Raw genomic sequence first — 20836 nt, 5'->3', positions numbered from 1 at the left:
CAAAAAATATTAACTGAAATTTGATAGAATTTCATATAAAGTCTTAGCTGAAAATGAGTATGGACTAGCTTGAATAGGGTTACATTAATATATCCTAAGCTAGCCAGAACAGTGAAAGTAATAGGTAATGAAAAACAGCTATCTCCCTAGGGGGCATCCTGCAAATTGATATTAGGAATGGTTTTATTAATTGTCTCCTTGTTTAAGAACTCAGAGAGAGTGCTGATAATAATTTAATGAAACTTGAGGCTGGTACTGAAATGAGAGATGTGCACGCGCTAGATGGAACAGAGATAATAAAGTGGTACTTTTAAGAAATTACGAAGTTAAGATCTGAGAAAATAAGAGGAAAGTTAGTGGGGGTTAAGGGAAGAGGGAGAGGGCTGGGAAAGATCTGAATTGTGTTGAACAAAACCCTGGCATCAGTATCTCTAGTGGGAAGAGACTCACATAAATGGAGTAATAATGAAAGAGATCTAGAATGAGAGAAATATGGCAGAAAACTATGTGCTTATGATGTGGTGTCAAAGAGAACCTGTACAAGGTTGACTTGCCATGCAAAAGCATCTCAGGCAGGGAACACTCCTTTATGTGACACTGATGTGATAGCTTAGAGCAATTTATTATCAGACAAATAACAAAGAAATTTCAAAGAGTCTGAGCTTAGAGATGGATAGATGCATTTAAAATTTAGAAGTATCGCTGTTACAGAGTTAAATGCTCCTTCATCTCCTTTCTAGATCTTCTTGCGTGTACCATTTTCAGATACTGGGCTTCATGTTTTCATTTTACTCTCAGCTGGAATGCAGTTGTTCTCCTTTACTCTAACATTTATAACTGCGTGGTACACTAAATAACAATATTTTTAACTCTGCATTTGGTAATCTGCAAATCTTTCCTTTGAGAGCTGAGACCAGTGAGACTGCAGTGATACAGAAGTTTCCTCAGAGTATGGCTTAATTTTAACTGCAGTAACAAAGGCTACCAAAAGGCCTTGATTTTTTTGGACAACTAATATTACAATGACTTATTTAAGGCTTAGCTTCTTTCCTAAAGGTTTAGGCAGGCCTAGATGTGTAAGACCTAACTCACTAGCCTTGTATGCATCAATATGCTACCTACTGGTATCAGTATTCCCTGGAAATGTCTTATCTTGATCTTCAGGAAAAAAAAATTCCTAAATTATTTATTCCAGTTTCCTACTGTGATTCCCCTCGTTCCCAAAATCAAATTGCTGATCCCAGTAGGCACAGTTGGCATCTGTATTGTCTTGTGTTTATTAGTAATAGGACTATCTTAGCAAGGTTAAGATTTGCAAGGAGAAGTGTATTTTGCATTAAACATATAACCTTGCGTCATATATCTTCAGACCATCATAATTATCAAGACAGCACTGCTGCTATATGGATCACCTAAATCTATTTCCTGATATCCTGAAAAATGAAGCTAGAGTAAATGACCAGTAGTGGTATGAAGCAGGTCATAGGCAGATTTTAAATTAGAGGAAAACAACTCCCTAGGAGCTATGCGTGGATTAAAGGAAGAAAAATTTCTAGAAAGGTTTAGGAGGATGTAGATTTTGGAAGAAAAAAATAACAATGAAATTAGTAAGATGTTTTTCTCTTTTCTTTCAGAAACAAAGTGTCAAACTTCAATACTGCTGGCTATTGGGAAAGGTTTAACAGAGGTAAATATCCGAAACAGAGAGTACTACTCTAATTGCTCTAACCGATCTTGTTAGAGTAACAGCTAATTACAGTTGAACTTCAATCATATAGATTTAATGGGGGACACTGAAGAGTTTCAGATAATTTATTGAGAGGTTTGTTCTTGTCTGAGATAATCTGTTATATTAGATAACTGAGGTTCAAGGATTCTAACCTGTCCAGGGAACTGTAGAGCACAGAAAATAGGAGTCAAGTTTAAGACTTTTGGGGGGGAAAAAAAAAGAGTTTTGTTTTCCTGGACAGTTATCCATAGCTTCTCCAAAATGGCTATGTTTGTATGAAAATTGCTCAGGGTAGGTTGAAAATAAACAAAAAGAAACAAAATACATAGTTAAGCTATATAACTCCTTGCCATAGGCTCTTGGAGATGCTGGAAGCTTGCATGTGTTCAAAACTAATTGGATAAATTAATAGAAAAAACATTGAGCTAGGGTTATTTAAAAAAAAAAAAAAGATGTCAACTGTGCAGGAAATTTCAGAGGAAGAACTAGCTGAAACCTAGGAGTGAATTCCTAGGAAATACGTGCCTCTCTTATGCTTTTCCCTAGGAGTTCAATATTTGCTGATTCCAAGTACAGCACACTGGACTAGTTGGATCTTTCATCTGACGTTTTATGGTTAGTCTTATATTCTTGTTGAAACTTTTTAAACCTAAAGCTGTTGTCTCTTTGTGTGAACCTCGTAACTGATCCTCCTCATTGCAAATCTTCCCCTTTACCTCTCAAGAGATATCAGTAGGGTTCATAGATGTGGTCACTGAGTCCATGTGGTCCATAAAGCAGTGAGAGACCTTTTTTTGCTGAATGGTCTCTCTTAAAAGGGAGGAGTTGTAGGTCAAATTCTGATTTTGGAGGATATCTGTAATTGTTTAAGGTAGGGATATTAAACTCAGCTCAAGGCTAAAGATGTTTTACTGCAATAGCATCCAGCCTGGTATGCAAAAGTATCAAAGCCCTAGCTAATTCCAGGCACCGGTGAGGGTACTGAAAACAGGAACACCAAGGAAGCACAGGCAGCATCCTGCTTTTCAGCAGAAAGTTTCCGTCGTTAGTACCTGCTCTCATATACCCTTGCCTTTGCCTTTGCACATATTTTGGACATTCTTTGAAAATGCGACCTGGTCACTCCCCGTTTCTCCTCCTTAGCATAACAGCTCATCCCATAGCAGAGTAATTGTCAGATCCAGACAAAACTTTCAAGGAAGTCTTGAAAGAGGGCCCTATAAAATACCTCCTAGAAGAAAAAACAAAAACCAAAAGCCAAACAAACAATTTAGAGAAATTTCAAGGCAACGCTGAATTCTGGTGTCTGATATGCTAAGAAAATGGTTTACCCCAAATCTGCCTCTGGACTAGTACTGCAAAACATACAAAAATACATATTTAAAAGAGTTCAGAGCAAAGTATTCTTTACTTACTATAGCTGGCATTTGACTAGGTTATACATCCCATTTTAACTGGTAGATAAGGAAAAAAAAATTCTCTGTAGACCGGGAAGGTTTAACACAAAGGTAAAAATACATCTAGCGTTCTGCATTCTCACTATCTCCTTGCTGTTGTTTACTAGAGTAGAGGTTGTGAAATTCTACTCCTTTGAAACCTTTTAAAAATAAAGCTGTCCATTCAGATAATTGAAATAGAAACAAAGGTGTCTAAAGACATAGAAAGCTCTATAGCGTCTATTAAAGATCCAGGGGGAGGATGGAATAAAACCCCTACAGACGCTATTGATTTTGCAAGAACAAGCCACTCTGGTCAGGCAACAGAGAGATCCAGCTAAATAGGGTAGGTAATAGGGCTTGTGAAAGAATGGAGCAGAGGAAAGAGCTGTATGGAAAAGGTAAAATAAGGACTGCCTAGTAACCTGCTTTGTATTTAGGAACAAGCATCATCCCAAGTGACTTTCAGTGCCAGTGAGTTACCCTCATCTCAGAGGATGATAGCTGCATCAGCTGCATTTTGGGACTGAGCAGTCCCAAAATGTTAATTCTCACTAGAGTGATCATCTGATAGTCATAAATGTTAGTTCTGTCTGTGCTAAATAGTTACAGTTTACACTGTATGACAGGTAGAGATACTCACTTTCAAGCCAGCCAGGAAGTCACCTGCAGGCCTAGTGTTTGCTTCATCAGAAAACATTATTTTGAGCAAATCATCAATGCTTAGAGATCTTAATAGACATGTAAAAAAAAAAAAAAAAAAAAAAAAAAAGGAAGCGGTGCTAGTGACGTTGTGTCTGGTTTGCTCAGAGCTCACTAACCACTTAGACTGAGGATCTTAGGCTGGAGAGCAGACAGCACCTCCTCATTCCCTGTGTCCCAGATACAGGTACTAAGAACAACAAAATGACTAAGGGTGCAAGGAATGATTTAATAGGCTAGGACTTTTCCACCTAGAAAAAGGAAAACAGAGGGGAAATGTGATAGGAATGCGTATAAAAGATGAAGAGGGAATGACTTTTAATTTGACTAACTTTGACTAATTAATTTAATTAATTCTTTTAATTCAAGAATTATTTTTTGGTCAAGAATTCAAGTCTATAAAATGAAATTATAAAATGTTAGATTTAAAAAAAGGTGGAGTTTTTTCTTTGCACCACATATAGTTAAACAGTGGAGCTCATTGCCGCAATGCATTACAAAGGCCAATGTTTACATGGATTCAGAAAAGCAACAAGACAGATTCATAGATGAAAAAGTCGTCAAGAGCAATTAATCCCAAGGATATTACCTCAAACTCCAGAATTTCCGGAGCCACTGGTCACTTGCGGCCGGGTGACTCTTCAGGGAAGAATAAATATGTTTGCTTTGTTTCCATAATCTTCCTTGGGGAATTTTCTGTTGGCTGCTGAAAGACTAACTGAATGTTTGGTAAAGCCACTGTGCAAAGTAAGTCTTTCCACTGCTATGGGGTTTTAATGGGGTGGACTCAGAGCTCTCCACTATAACAAATACAGTGAGAATATTTGCTACATTTTCAGTGATCTCTGAAACAGCTGTTGGTGGTCCTTACAATCTGGCATGTCTCCTGTGTAGCCCCTTAGATCAGGACTGTGAGCTCCTGAACAGGATTTAAGAGAGGAGATACTAAGGAGATGTGAACTTCAGATAAGGTGGAGGTAAAATAGAATGTAAATCATGGTACTGCTAGTGCATGAAGTCATCTCTGCTGTTACTGACATTTTGCAAGGTTGTGTTCAACGATGAATCATTAAAATGTTCTGTCTTGGAAGCATCAGAACAGAAAGCTCAGCTGCTGCTTTTCTTCTTTGATTAGATTTTTTTTATTCATTTGTGTCATGACTCCGGAAAGCTGCCACTGAAATTTCTGTCTGAAGCCTCAGAAGGCTGGCAGCTTCTATCTTAACAGCCATGTCATACAAATAAATATTTTTATGGACTCATAATTCAGTATATTTATTAGACATCCAGTGTCCTAAGTGGCAAAGTAATAAACCACATACAGACATCTAAACAACTTTCCAGTTCATTTTTAAAGACATGTCTGTGTTTGATTTCTAACTGTATTGATTAGTACTTTTTTTCCTATCATTAAAAAATTTTATTTCCACCTTTGCGTTATCAATACCATTGATACTCCAGGTATTACTTTTCCTCTACACTTGATTGTGTTTCAATTTTGAGAGCACCTCCCAGCTTTGAATCAGTTTTCTTTCCCTGTCTTCCTCTGTCTTCATTTCTTTGCATATGAACAAAAGTAGAGGACATTGTTTATTTCAAACTGCCTTGCGTATGTTGATATGAAGTAAACTTTTCTCAGAGAAACTGGATGGTTAGAGTTAGATAACTCAGATGAACGTTTATCACATATATTTTGATCATAGGTATGATCTGTAAATAGATTGTCTTTCTTCTCTCCTCTTTCTGCTACCTTCTATAAATGTGTAGAGTACTGCAATTAATTTCTGACAGCTATATGCAATCATACCTGGAGTGTAAAACCTGCCTGCAAGGAACTGCTGCAAAACTAGATAGTGCACTGAGAAAGGGAAGGGAAACCACAGTCTCCTGCGTTCTCTTTCTACTAATGCCAGAGGCCATTTGTGCTTTGCCTATCCAGCGCACTTAAGGATACCATTTATTAGGTAAATGTAACTATTCCCTCTTTTCTCATAATATAGATACAAATTTTACAATTTCCTCAAGAAATCAATGTCAGAATCAAGATTAAATTCTTTCTTTTTTTGTTCTCTTCTTTTAGTGGGTAAAATAATTTCCGATGAGGATTTCAATAATTCATCACTATTCATCTCCATTAGAAAATGAATGAGAGCTTAGGGAAAGTTCTTCTCTCAAGTTAGATTTGTATTTCATGCCTGGAGAATACGCCTGGCTATCTTGGGCCTACAGATATAAACAGTTATTGAAATGCTGCATGCATTTCAATAATACGGTTAACCTAGGCATTAGTTGCTAAGCAAAAAATACTGTGATATAAATTAATAATAATAAAATCACTTAACAGCTTTCCTTTTTACACATACATTTTATCTGTTTTTGAAGGTTGAGACTACTGTTGTAGAACCATTCTATTTACCTGCTTGCATTTATTCATGTGTGAATAATAGTGGGCTTATTACTTAAAGTAGGAAACCTCTTTTTAAGTGTTTTTCTTACTGTGCTGGCAATCTCCAGCATCTGCATCTTAAGTCTGGAAAGCAAAGTTTACAGGTGAATTGAATGAAAATTAGCATGACGTATTCAAAATTGTGCCAAGTGGTATGAGTACTCCATAGATTTCTATCTGTGCTTGCGTTCCTTCCAGTCATTTCAGATAGATGGAATTGTAATATTAATGCAGTGTCAGGGTCTCCAACAGGTGTATCTCAGCTTAAAAAACGATTCTGTTGCAGAATTATCAGCAATAGCAAATATCCTGTCTGGTTGATTTTCTGAAAGAAAATTGTAAAAGATATTCTTCAAATAGATGAAGAAAGGGGGAGCTGAAATTATGCAGATGTTCTTACTGATTCCATTCTGCACTGACACAGAAATATTGCTTTGCTAGATAAGTCACAGGAGATTGAAGTGAAATTTTAAATGCCGTAGATGTTGTCAGCTTGACATGATGACAAATTTACAAGACTCCCTGCAGGGGCTAAGCTAATTTTAGATATAATTACAAAGATGCATTTAACTGATTGTGTCCAATTAACATCAGAAGAAGCAACTGGAATCTTTCTTATAGTGCAATTCACGGCAGCTGCTTTATTATTTGATATAAGTCTAAACAATTTAATTCAACTGCGGTATCTCTAAATCAACTGAATACTGAAAAGTATCTTCTCTTTTCAGTTGCATGTATTATCTGAACCTTTATCCTACTAAAGCAAGAAATGAGTACCATCATGCTATAATCTGCACTGAGAAGTAATTTTTATGGTAGCAACTTACAGAACACTGCTGCTGTTGAAAACATTTATCCAGTTCAAACAGAACTAATGAATATCTGGGTTTAAACAGAAATAAGCTTGTAGACATGAATTTAATTACTAAAGATGGATTTCATAACAAATTTGTAATTTGTTTTTTGGCAATGCTTGATAATGATCTTGTGAAGAATACAATAGACAATACATCTGTGTATATTTGAAAATACAAACGTGCTTAATGTGCTCATGATAGAGAGCATTAAGTTAGTAGAGCTAATCCCAGGGGGTAAAACTAAGCTGTTGAGTAAATTTTCCAAGGCTTACTGAGGACTGTTCATCCCAGTTGGATGTAGGTTCTGCTCTTAGTAAACTGTGAATCAAAGGCATCTCTTCTCTTCCTAATCAAAGGATATGATACCGATTTGACACAGATGAGGCCCAATCTTGCACAACATGTCAATTAATCCTAGCGATGGCAACATGGAGAGGGGTTCAACTTTTTATGTTTTAAGAGAAAAAAAACATTAATGGAAACATTGCAACAGACATGGACATAAAAATGCTTTACCCAGTCATGCATAGACGCTCTTTAGCCTTTCTGTCTTTTCTGGCTAGTTGCAAACCGTATGAGACAAACTATCCAGAAGGCTATATTAATTAAGGTTTTTTGTGTTTACGTCCTCCTTGGCTCCACAGTGGTATTCACCCATGCATCAGCTGATAGAGAGAGGAATAAGGAGGTTAACCTGGAAAGGAAAAAGATGTTGCTTTTTGGTATTGGCTGGTTCCCCCTAATGATGTTTTGCTTCATGTTTTTCCTTCATGTCTGGGTGGAAATGGGAGCAATGGGCATGATACTGATTAGTTGATAGCACTCTATGAATTGGGGGTAAAAAGAAAAAAGCTAACGCAATTGGAGCCTTTTAGCAGCATTCAGCCAGTTCATACCTCTTTTACAGAGTATCTTGGTATTTTGGATTCTGTCAATGTCTCAGGTGCTAAACTTTCATACAAAGTTGTCCTCCTTTTTTCTCTGTTCGCTACCAGAGATAAGGCATGCTGTGTCACGTAACAATAATGATAGTCAGTTTTCAATCAAAAATAAAACAATCACAGAGCTAGCTGTTAGTAGGAGTCTCTCAGGAATGGTTGCTTAATGCAGGTTATGTAGTAGGTCACCGCAGGACGGGGAAGTAATTTATTCATGTAAGAACAATCTTACATATGAATGGGTAAAAAGTTTATCCATTCTCAAATGGGATGTAAACAGATTTTCTCTTTGCTCATTTCAAAGCTGTAGCCAGCAAAGATAAACACACTTGATTTCAGATGTCTGCAAGGTTGATTTCTACATCTGAGCTAGCTGTATAGTCGAGCAAGAACACCTCTAGGGTGCCACTCTTTAAATGAGCTGAATCATTCCCAAGAGCCTCCTATTGCTCCAGGCTGATTCTGAAAAGAGTTTAGCTGGTTGTTTTTGTAAATACCTATGGTCAAGTGGGGACTCTTGTTTGCTTAATGAACCAAGCTCAAATACACTCAACCATTTGTTTTCCTTTTAAAGAAGGGAATCTTCTGCCTCCTTACTCAAGTTTCTAGTACTGGCCTAGTCTTGCAAGAATGCAGCCATGCATATAATGTTTATTGAGGTAACACCGTAAGTTTTTTCACTGTGAAAGTTTAATGATGAGTGGAGAGGTGAATAGCAGCAAGACCTATTGGCAAGATTACGCACTGAAGGCAATAGAGGAAGGTCTAGAACGTGAGAACATTTCTTTCTTGGAAAAGCATCAAACATTTCCACTTATTTGATTAATAAATCAAATGATTTATTTATCATGTACCTGATTTAATTTTTAAAATAATAAAAATCATAGATCACTCAGAGATTGGCAGGTCCATTCCCGTGCATTAGTCTTCTAAAACCAGTATAATTCCAATTGCTTTAGGCATGGAAGTAAGTGAGAAGACCAAAATTCCATGTAATATTTTTCTTCACATGAGTTGATTGTGTTATTAATTGTTCTAATTATTTGCCCTGTCATCTACTATTTATGTAAAAATTCAGATATACAAGTGGAACAGGTCTGTGACATAAACTTAGGGGTATATACAGACTGCTTTCTTCTTGGCTATTAAGTATGCTAGAAATGGTTTCTTTCGATTTTTCCCTTTTTTCATTTTACTTCTGTAGCTGTAAACATGGAACCTGCCTGCAAGAAAAGGAAAAGATTTTCCATGTGATGCTGCTTTAAGTTCCAAGTACTTCTTTCTTATTTCCTCCCCCTAAGTTTGTCCATTCTGCCCTGTATAATGTAATCCTAGTCACAGTCCCTATTGTTCTGATACTACTCTGTACCCTGTCAGGAATTTTTTTCTGTCCCACGCAATTCATTACAATTCTTTTCTCCAAGAAGCCACAGTCCAGCTGAAGCTCCATCTGTTGCTCAGGAATGCGGGTGCTGAACTGAATTTTGCTGCTTGTGCTGATTTTTAAGCACGTATAGCTACAACAGCAGCAAATCTTGTGCTGTGGTTTACATCAGTGACTAGAGCATAGCCGCATCCTTAGCTAAGAGCATATATTGTTATACCCTTAAAAACTGTTACTTATACCTTGGCAACAGGAATCGCCAACTTTTAATAAAGGGAAAAGTTTTGTTTAACTGTCTTAGATGATTTAGGAAATAATTTGCTTTGATTTACATCTCTCTAGAAAAGATATGATCTCACTGGGAAAACCCATGTTAAAAGCTTTCTGTGGAGAGCTCTCAAAGACACTCTAACTGATAAAAGGCTTGTTTGTGTTCCCTCCTCCTTTGCTTTGCTTTCCTTTAAGGTAGTCAGAGCTAGCAGACGTTATTTTTCTTGCCTGTAGTTGTGATGTCTCATGTGGCTTTTTTTTGCTAATTGTAAAGGATAGAGAGAAAAATAATGAAATTTCACATAGTCTTTCTTGTTTCCTCATGTCTAGATTCTTGTTAATCTGGGAACAAAAATACTAGACTTAATCCAAATACTTCTATAAAGACAGAACTAATTTGTCCTGAATATTTTTTTTGCCTTCCCATTCTTACCTGTGCTGTGCTTTTTATTTAGGATGGAGATATTTTCCAACTATGGAAGTTACTCTTTCCATTTACAGTCTAACATCATTTGTCAGTCTCCTGGAGAGGGCTGAGTAATTGGGGGGGGGGTCATATAAGAAAGTTTCAGCTATTCTTCAGTATATAAGCATGAATATTTAGTATTAGCACATACTTTTCCAGATAAGACTTTTTCAGCAATAAGAATCAGTATATAAAACAATAGTAAGTCACTTTCTAATTGATAAGGCAAGACTACTTGTTCTCTTGTCAGCATTGTCATTTAGTTTAAGTGGATTCTCTCTGGTGTTTTTCAGAGGTTTCAGCAGGAGCTGTACAAGAGTTTAGCTGTGCAGAAAGAAGCATATATTCTTTTTTTACACAGTAACATTAAGAAGACTCCATACAAACTAGTGCTGACCCTGAGCATGCTTTGCTTTTTAAACTTGAATGGCTCTTTTACAAAGTCATAGCACAATCTGTTTCGGAAAAAATCACTGAAGGGCATAACCCGCTGTGCAAACTAGGGCAAACTTTAAAATTTGAGCAGGTTGCCTGGCCTTGTCCAGCTGAGTTGGGAATAAATCCACCGGTAGAGGTTCCACAACTTCTCTAGGCCCCTAATCCAGTGTCTAACCATGCTCAACATGTTTTTTTTTTTTCCCTTACATCCAAGCAGAATTTCCATTGCTTAAACTTTTGGCCATTTTTCCTTGTCCTTTTGTTGAGAAGTTATGCAATATCTATTACAGATAATGCTATCTCAGAATGTAAATGTACTCCCCAAATCCAGTATTTCATTTATCATCATATGTGGTAAAACAGCTTTGAAAAATGCAGCTTAACAAACAGCTGATGAAGTAGTAACCATTGACTCCACTATTTTTTATTTATGTGTGAGGGGCTGCACTTGGCAATGTTTGTTTAACTGAGATCAGTTCAAACTGGGTTGACAGCATTTGTTAACATTTCAAATTACTACGCTATGTAAATGCATTCTCCACTTACACTGTATTTTCTTCCTTTATTGTCTAAACTAAAAATCCTCTTGGAATATGTATTCTGATTTTGACATAAAATGATTAGGGTCTTGTAAACTAGTTTTTCCCCACCTTCGCATGTTTGTAGGTAGGGATTATATCAAACAGCATATTACAAGCTTAAGAGGAGGGCAAAGATGGGAGAAAATCTTTTTTTTTTTTTTTTGGTGAAAGCAGATCCTGACTACAAAGCTGTTTTGTACTGTTGTGAAAAGGAATAAGCTCAAAGAGGAAGGTGCTGCAGATTTTCCTGTTCAGCTTTTGTGTGCACATTCTGTGAAGTTCTACCTTCATCTGTGTTCTTTCTCTAATGAAGTTAATTTACAAGTAGCAAGAGACAGGACTCTTCTGCAGTTCCCGCTATACTTTCCATCCAATAAAAAAATTATACCCTGAGTGTCTCATAGAAACAAGTTCAAACTGAGATTCAAGTCTCGTGATTATTCAGAAACAGCTGTTATGGCTTAAGTCCTCATCACAGTTGAGACATGCTAGTAGCTTGTATCTGAAGATGAAGGGCTTGCTTTAATTGCCTTCACTTGTTCTTGTTTGGCTCAAAATTACTTATTCAACAAGTAAGTTAGAGCAAAATGCACAGTTCCTAAAGAAAAGGCCTTTGATATACTCACAGTGAATAGCACAGCTGCCTTTACTGTTGCTCCTTCGAAGATAACATGGGCTGTGGCATAGTGAAGTACAATTGTATTAAAGATAGAAATACGGAAGTGTAAAAATAAATTTGAATTTCCTTTAACATTTTTAGTATCATATGTACTGACAAAGTGAGACCTATATGCAATTACCACAGGTGAAAACTCAGGGAGGAATCTTTCACAACCGCAATGAATTCCCCTGAGTAGCTCCCCCCGATGCAAGAAAGGGCAATATGGGCCTTGACCGTCATTGGGGAACATTAGCCTTGTTCTCATAAAGCTGCAGAGTATGAATGGGAATATCAATGAGGATACAACAGTTTGTCATATCATAGCAAGTATTAAATGTGAAATACTGTCAATTACTGATCATAACCATCACCAGTTTTTAAAATGTTTTGATTAGGAAAAAATAAATTACATACTTTTAAAGTTATTTTTGACATCCACCAGAGCTGATTAGTTTTAACCACTCCTTCAGGGAGAAAAATTAAAATAATAAGAAGGTTGCATTTGATTGTATGGTATTAAACCACTATGCTTTATGTAACTGTGAAGGGAAATGGACCACTGACTCACAATACTTTTGAAAAGCTGACCTCTTTGCTGACTGGAGCTCCAATTACAAGTTAATTGTCTTCTTTGGGGAGCTGTTTAGGCTTCTGTTATTTCTTGGGACTCCCTCATAGCTGACAATATACTGACCCATTTTTTTCTGTGTTTATTACAATAGTACCTACAAATCCCAGCCACAGAGCACAGTACAAAGAATTGCGTGTGTGACTGGGACGCTGAACTGGATTCTGCTCCTGCTAAACTCGGTGAATGTTTGTGATCAACTTAAAGAGAGCAGAGAACCTTAATGAGAACATAGCCGTCTAAAGAAACGGGGCAAGCATGGAGCAGGACTGATCTCGGGTTCTTCTCTGGAGGTTCTTCCCTGTTTTGTTGTAACTGTTGTGTAACATGCTTGATTCGCTTCTCTTTCTTGCTTCATTTAAAGGCAGCTGGAATCTTCATCCTGGGTTGAATAGGAGCTAAATCTCACACCTCATTTTTATTTTGTTAGTTCATATGTTTTATCAAGTAAGGATGATAATCGGCACTGTTAGAAGCTAGAGAATTCAGAAAATATACTGTTAGGATTAATTGCAACATTAGCACAAGAGTTGTAACCCTTGTATTGTAACCCTTGAATTTGTCTTATTTCCTTCTAATGTTGTTACCATTTATGTCTGTTCACGATGTCTCGTTCTTAAACCTAATTTTAAATCGGCAGCTTTACCCTTTGCACTTTGTTACCTTGGCCAGAGTTATTCTGTGTGACTCATTATGCCTATTGAAGCACAATCCATCAGGTTATTTGGACACCATAGCAGTAATGAGGTTAATTAATCAATCGCTATCCTCAGAGATATAATTCTAGTCAAATTTAGTATTTTTCTATTAAAAAAGATATCAGTATTATTCCTGATATTTTCCATATGTTGATCAGATCTCACAGTTTCTATCTGTGTGGCAGTGTATGATGCATTGATATTGCTTACAGTCATTAGTTCCTTTCATAATCACTTCAGTATATCTGCAAACAAATGAAGTACTTTTCAGCCATACTAGGCATGTAATCCCTCCTCAGTAATCTTCAGCTGAATGGTCTCTTCTGAGATCCCTCTTCCTTGCAAGGCCATTCACCAAAATAGTAAGTCATCCTTTGTTAGAGCTCAGAAACAACCTCTTGTTTATCTGCCTTTTTGAGCAAAAGTTTTCCCCTCAAGTCAGCTGAGAGTTATAAGGTGCTCCCAGCTTCTGGGCAGCTGAGGGAGGAGAAGGTGACCAGAAGTGCTGGACCTCAATGAAATGAGATGTTGCAGGACTGATGCTCGGGAACTAGCTGTAATCGACCCCTGGGGTTTATAGCTCCACTAGGAGCCGTATTCTGTATAGACGGTGTGCAGAGGGGAGAAACAGCTCATGTGGTATAAAATCGGATGATAGGAACAAAGTTTGTGGATTCGGACTAGACAGGATGGTGCAGTTTTCCAGGGTGGATGCCGAACAGGGCAGATGCCTTTGTGAGTGCGTGTCTCCTTGACAATGAAAACATATTTTAAAACCGAGTACCCCTTCTTCTGCCAGTGGGAATGAGCTAGGAAGAGGCTGCGGATTCTGAGTTCGTCTGTCATTCCAGGATGTAAAGCTGACTTTGATATTGAGGAGGTACAAAAGCTGAATAAATCCCTCTTTATCTTCCTGTGACCATAAATCGTTTGCAAATCTGCCTCAGCAGGCAGTCAGGGCCTCTGTATGGAGAGAGTCTGTCCGCATATTTGTGAGAAAATCAGTGTGAAGTATATGTAGATTTGACTTCTTGCTTAGAGCAAATAAATATGTAATATTTCCACTTCTCTGCATAAAGATTTAGGTAGGTATTGTAGGATATTACCATCATTTTTTTAAACATGGTTGAGTTTCAAAAACTAAAAGCCATTTTTTCCCCTCTATGACAGTTACTATGTGATCTCCTGAACAAGCCTCCTAATCAACACAAAAGTGACAAAAGGAACAGAAGTGTCTGGCTTTCTGCCAGTTTGACTGTCCCAAAGCAGTACTAATAAAATCTCTGAAGGATTTGCTGTCTATTTATAGTGCCATTTATATTCACTAGATTCAGTAAGAAAAGTAGCTTCCTCCAAGCAGTCAGTGTACAAGATAAATGGGAATGAACTTTCTCCCTGTTAGCTCTGTTGCTGTTACCATTGCCATAGAATAGTAAGTGAAAAAGCAATAAGAAGAGTAACGGACTTAGAAGACTGTAGAATGATGAATAGTTGGAAGGGGGTTATTTTTTAATTTCAGAAGAGGGCAAAACAAATTTTTACTATTTTATATTTGAGAAGTAATAATTGATCTTATGTCACTTAAATCATATTCATTCAAAACCTAAATTGTACCTAATCCTTAGAATAATATTGCAGTGGTAAGTGATGAATTATGAGTTCCACCGATACATGAGGAAATGAGTTGGCAAAGATTTGAATGATCTGACCGTGCTCACATCTGATATATTAGTCCATAAATCAGAACTGGCCTTCTGAAACCCAGACCTGTCTTTGTCACATGGCCCAAGTATCTGGCAGCGCAGCACCTACTGTGTACTGCTCAGATGAATGTATGCTGTGATTTGAAGATGATACTGTTAACTAAGAGTTTTTTTGGAGAATTTAAAAATTCTTTGGAACCACTGGTAAGATGTGGTGGTAAATACAGTGTAAGTCGTAGGCATCAGGTAATGTTCATAAACTGTTTTCAGTGTGGTATTAAAGCATCCATAGGCTGTTGTGGCTGGACCCTCACTGTGACTCCTTGACAGGAGAAGGCATTGAGAGCCTGGAGGATTTTGCAGGGCTCCATGGGCACCAGAGTCTCACCAGAGCAGGAAGAAGCTGCTGCTTTATTTCAACAACTAAAGAGCACTCTCTCGTTCTTTACCTTTAGCATAGAGCTGGCTTCAGTATAACCAAGTGATGATTTACAGCAGGTGGTGAGTTAATGGCTATGGCAGACACCTGTGTAGGGTTATTGACTCTAGAGGCAACGCTGCCAGGGCTGTGCTGCAGAGCCTTGGTGGGGCTGGGAGCATGCTCCTGGCGAGGGTGCTGCTTGGGGCTTGCTCCCTGCTTCAGGGGGCTTCCCTGGGAAGGGTGTAGGGTTTAAGTGACCTGCTTGGAGAGGCGAGCAGGGAAGAAAGGAAGTGGTTATTAGGAGGCCTGAAAAGCACAGGGAGTGTGCAAGACAAAGTTGTTAATGCTTTGTCCAGGAAGCATGCTGAGAAGAAAGTTGTGTTCCTCTCTGAGGCTAAAGGTCAGTAAGTTGATGATGGCCTTCTTATTGCTGTGATTTACTCTGACCAGGGCAGTTTGCACCAGTTTCTTTTCTGTGAATGGTAAGTGTGCCCCTTGAAGGGTATAGGGTCCTACTAGAATCATATCAGGTACTTAGGAGGTACAAACAGATAATTAAAGCTGATGTAGTGTGGCTCTTCTGATATTCCTGCTAACGAGGGCTTTTAAAGTAGTTAAAAAAAAAATGGGATTATTAAAATATGTTAATTAGTGGTGCAAACATAACTTCAGGCTGGAGTGATCAGAAAGTACTCTCCACAACTGGCATGCTTCTGGTGCATAGAAGAGACTCTCTGCACATCCTGTCTTATTCACATCCCATAATCTGCTGGGAATTACTGTTGATGTTTTCTATGTACAGGTAAAAGTAATTTTACCTGTAGCGGAAGGGGGGTTATGTACTACCTAGTCCTGAAGGAAGGAAAATTGGGAGGAAAAAAAGCATATACGTACAGGAAAGTTGACTATTAGAGAATTGTATTTTATTCATATTTCCTTTGGTTTACTTTTTCCAGCTAAACTACTTCACTGCAGGGAAAGTGATCGAGGCAGTAAGTGGACTTGTGACAGCAACAGGTTATGAGATACTGGAGGCACAAGCCATGTGGCTTAACGCTTGTGTTCATCTTGCAGCTAGTCCCTGGACCTGGAGCTTGCTCATAGCGCAGGCCAAGGGCTGGAGTAGGCAGTCCTCTGTTAGCCTCTAGAGTTCACCTGAAGTCAGCACCTCAGCAGGGACTTCTGTCCCATTCCTCATGTGCTCGAGTCTTTCCAGGGTCTTTCCAACTGATTAAACCTTGAGGGAAATGAAAGAGAAGCATGGAGGCTGCAAAGATATAGGGAAGCTCAGATATAAGGGAATTTAGAAATCTAGAGCTTGAAATGAAACAGAGCAGCTGGACAAGATCTCGCATAGGAAGACCATAGTTGTGGTTGTTCGGGGATTTCCGTCCTTTTCCCTTCTCAGAACTTGCCAGAGCAAAGGCAAAGCCTCACTGAGAGCCCTGCTGGCCTCCCGACCACGTGCCTCACAACACTAATGGCAACTGCTTCTCTGGGATGGAGTTGCTCTGACTGAAAACGCTCTGCATAGAAAACTTGCTTACCTGTGTCATCATGCACAACCTGCACGGGGGCACAGGGAGTGGGAGAGACAGATTACTTGTTTTCCTTCTCTTACCTTTAAGAGCACATCTGGCAATAAAAGGATTTGAAAAGTTTAGAGCTTGACTGATTTTTCTCTCCATACAGGTGCAATGGAAAGATGCTGAATACTGAAGTCTCCCAGGCGGAGGAGGTTTCCAGTACTGCGCAACCTCTTCAGAAGTGGGGGCCCAACGGTGTGGGCTGTTCCTCTTTCTCCTGCTGAGGGAGTTCATTCTCTTCCTGCAGGCTGCTCTTCAGTTCTGTGAGTACGCTGGTTTATCTTTTACAATATGTTTTTGTCTGCTGGACTGTCTTTTTTATCTGCAATACCCTATCTGCCTGTAGCAGAGGCAAGGCATAGGCTTTCTTCACTGTTTAGCCTACTTCACTGAAAATGAATCATGATATGAATATGCTGTGTACCAAGTGATACAAATGCAATGATGAAGCTGCTGTCTGCTGTGCTGCACTTTGCAACAACCAGGGAGACAATGAAACGCTGTTGTGCTATGTGAAATGAGGAATTGGGTTAGTGGTTACATACCAGTGCTGCCACTGCATCCGAGGCTTAGTTGACTGTTCTGGTTCAGGTGTAGGGCCATGTGAGGGGGGACGGATAGCCAACCCTCTTACCCGTTTTAAAGCTGGAGGGGGTCTGTGTGGCTTTCCAGTGCGTCCTCATTTGAGGACTGTTGCAAAACAGTTATATGATTGTAGGAATGAATTTGTAAACCACTGCTGTATGTCATATAGCCTTTTTATTTTTCCTTTTCATTTGTGTATAGCTTTTCTTTAAAGGCTAAGCATCAGTTCACTTCATAATTGCTACTGTACGCACTGGTAACCTTTTGCTGACTGGAACAGAGTCAAAGTACTATACAGATTAATTTAATGATCTACCTATTCAGTGCGATGTTTTTAGGGATTAAAGCATATAAACTGAAAATGTGAGGAAGAATATCAGTCCCCTACAGGAACCCTGTTCGTTTAGTACTCATAAAGTCACACTCTTTTCCTGTGTATATGTGCACTTCCTCAGTTGCTGATCCAAGGTGTGCTTGAGTTATAAGGTGCTCTGGCAGGCTCCACTGTTCTAGTTTGGCTCTTTTGGTCCACATTTATTTAGTACACTGATCACAAAGGGGTTGTGCTTGAGGACTATTTCTGTCCACGGTATGTCTTATATTTGTCAAAAGTAATATAATCTGTCAGAAGTCATTTTGAGTAATATTAATAAGTACTTGTAGCTTGTATACTCCAGATTCATCTTCTGTTTTTCGTGTCTATTTTGCTGGGTGGTTGCTACTTGAAGTACAAAAATAGAATAATAAATATAATATGAATTTGGTACTCCATTTAATTATGAAAATGCGATGACTTTTGGTTTGTACTTAGGTGCAGTTCTATATGGCTAACGTGGTTTAAAAATGAATTAAACAGCAAGTGGGTCTGTGCTTCCTGTCAAACCTCTGAATGCCATGACTGGGGTCGGTGTGGCTCAGGGTTGCTTTGCAGGTGTTCTCTTCAGGCACTAACTATTGCTCAGCCTTGTTATGCTTTGGGTTGGAAGGGGGAGCAGCTGCTATTGCTGATCTTGTAACAAGCCAATAATTGGCAAATTATGGTACTTATTAATTCCCTGCAGCTGTCTGAAATCTTTAAGAAATATGTTTGCTGACTACTTCAGGAGAAGCCTTGTGAAGTAGAGTGCAAGACAAATTCCCCTAGAAGACTCCCTTCCTGTGCTTAGCTATTATGAATTTCTAACTACTACCTCACTGTGCTCTGACTTGTTTCACGAGCAACTGGCTGACAGCGAGTGGCGCAGGCCAATGCCAGTGGCGCAGGCCAGGCTGGAGCACGTAGAGCAGCAGGAGGAAAGGAGTCTGGTGTATTGGCTTAGCAGGACCTGGAGAATAGGTGACCATAGGAATCCAAGGAGCCTGGCAAGATTAGGAGTGAGGATGATTTAATAAACCTTGGAGAGGGAGTTGTGTGCACAAGCTACAATATCAGGTCAGGAAACCTTTTGAACTGCTGTCTTTGCTAATGCTTTTTACAAGCCCAAACAACTTTATTTAATCAACTATTTTTACACCTGTGTTGTCCTAATGCCACATTGCCTCTCTCTAATATATTTTGCATGATTAAGGATGGGGAGCTAGGAGGCGGTATCTACTCCTGAGCTAACTGGACAGAGACATCTCAGTCAAGCTTGCCTGTCCTCAGTAGCATCTGTGCCTGGGCTGTCCTTTCCTTTGTACGGTGCCTGCCTGGTAGGCTTTGTGACTGATGGGCAGGAAGAGGGGAATACCATTTGGGAGTGTGGTGACAGCCGTAGTTAGGATTAAAGGGCTCCCTTGCAGAAGAGATTCTAGTTTCACAACAGCAAGAATGAAGCAGATAATCAGATGTTTGGTTTATCTTCTGCTTGCCCTTGATAAAGCCAGAGTAAGAAATCTGCCGCTAAAACTGCTGTTCTGAGGAGTTTGAACATCCTTTCTGTTAGCAACCTCCAAACAGACATGCAACTCACACAGCTGTGCTAATAGCAATCAGAGACTGCCTGTTACTGAAGTCCTTTTAAATGGCAAGCTGCTATTTTAACCACTTTGATAGAAGTTCGTGGTTGGCAGTCCAGACTTGCATTTGCAATCTGATTTAGGGCAGCCTAACAATGTCTGGATGCCATGACAGTGACACTTCTTTCAAATAGCTATTGGTAGGGACTTTTTTTTTTTTTTTAATATTAGAGTTTATTTTCTGTGTGTGGTTGGTGATTGCCCAGCAATTGAATGTAGTGACCTTCTGATGGTCTCTGCTGCTGTGCTGTTGTCTACTTTGAATGAGGCACCTGGGAGAAGGAACTTGTCCTCTGGATGGAAAGCCCTTATGGAAGGGCAGACATGTTTAAAATAGAGCTGCTTTGCTTCACTCCATGAGGTGGAGAGGAAACCTCTTCCAGGGGCACCAGTGTCTCTTCCTGAAGAGCAGTCTCTTGCAGCAGCCCTGGGAGCTCTGCACGCTGCCAGCCAGTGACTGTTGCAGCACACTGTGTTTGCACTCTGTGTTTATTGCTGGTCGGTTCTGCTGAAGAATATGCAATGATAGCACTGAAATATAGCACAAAGGTACAATAAAGGCCTGATTTTGAGGTTTCTTTTTACTGAGCCATCTCACGCCAGCTTGCCCTTGAGCAATCCTAAATTATAAACGCTCTTCACCTTTGCAGGGTAATACTAATTGTTAAAATGAAGGTTTTCTTTTGGTTTTGGGAAAGGTCAGGAAGGAGACAACTTGATAGCAGGGAACAAAACTGCAGCAGCTACAAGTTAGGAGTAGAAAATAGCAACAACCTTTGTCAAACTATTGCTCTTTTGAAATGCAAATAATATCAGTGATCAAAGAACTGTCGAGGTGATTTTAATGATCTCTCAAGCTGCTCTTCAAGCAGACTGATCTAGAAGATAATTCTCCATAGCATGTACTCTGATTCCCTCTTATGAGGGCTAAGTAGTGTTTTCTTTCCTGTATGGCTTCCTGCAGATCTCTTCTGATGTGAAATTACTTGTGTAGTCAGACCTACAGATTAAGCATACACAGAGAAATGATCAGTAGTCTCTGAGCAAATGTTTGCAGCAGTTTTCCAAGGAATATGCTCACTGGCCATGGCATTTGAGACAAAGGAATGCCAAATCTGTAGCTCCTCTGTAGGAAGGATCAAGCTAATACTACCTTAATTTCTTGAGAAGACATTTACCAGGAACTCAACACTTCTTGCCATGTGCGTGGCAGTTTGTGCAGGGCTTTAGCATGTTTCCAGGGCACTTGGAAGCTGCTGCAACTCTCAACTCATTGTGGAAACCCTATGTCGAAGGGCAAAGCGCTGCA

The 20836-nt window shown here is 39.0% G+C and overlaps 1 long non-coding RNA gene across 1 annotated transcript in view; it reads left to right on the top strand.

The window, feature by feature from the left end:
• Positions 1-20836, top strand: part of LOC104153453 (uncharacterized) — a 229424-nt gene that overhangs the window by 145924 nt on the left and 62664 nt on the right. Inside the window, exons 14-16 of the long non-coding RNA XR_011140901.1 lie at positions 1635-1687; positions 2276-2344; positions 17051-17207. This is a non-coding gene — a long non-coding RNA (uncharacterized lncRNA). The remainder of the gene's footprint in view (positions 1-1634; positions 1688-2275; positions 2345-17050; positions 17208-20836) is intronic.

The sequence above is a fragment of the Struthio camelus genome, chromosome 4 (genome assembly GCF_040807025.1).
Source record: "Struthio camelus isolate bStrCam1 chromosome 4, bStrCam1.hap1, whole genome shotgun sequence".
Classification (NCBI taxonomy): Eukaryota; Metazoa; Chordata; class Aves; order Struthioniformes; family Struthionidae; genus Struthio; species Struthio camelus.
Note: the sequence above shows the minus strand (reverse complement) of the source record. Positions and strands in the feature narration are given on the sequence as shown.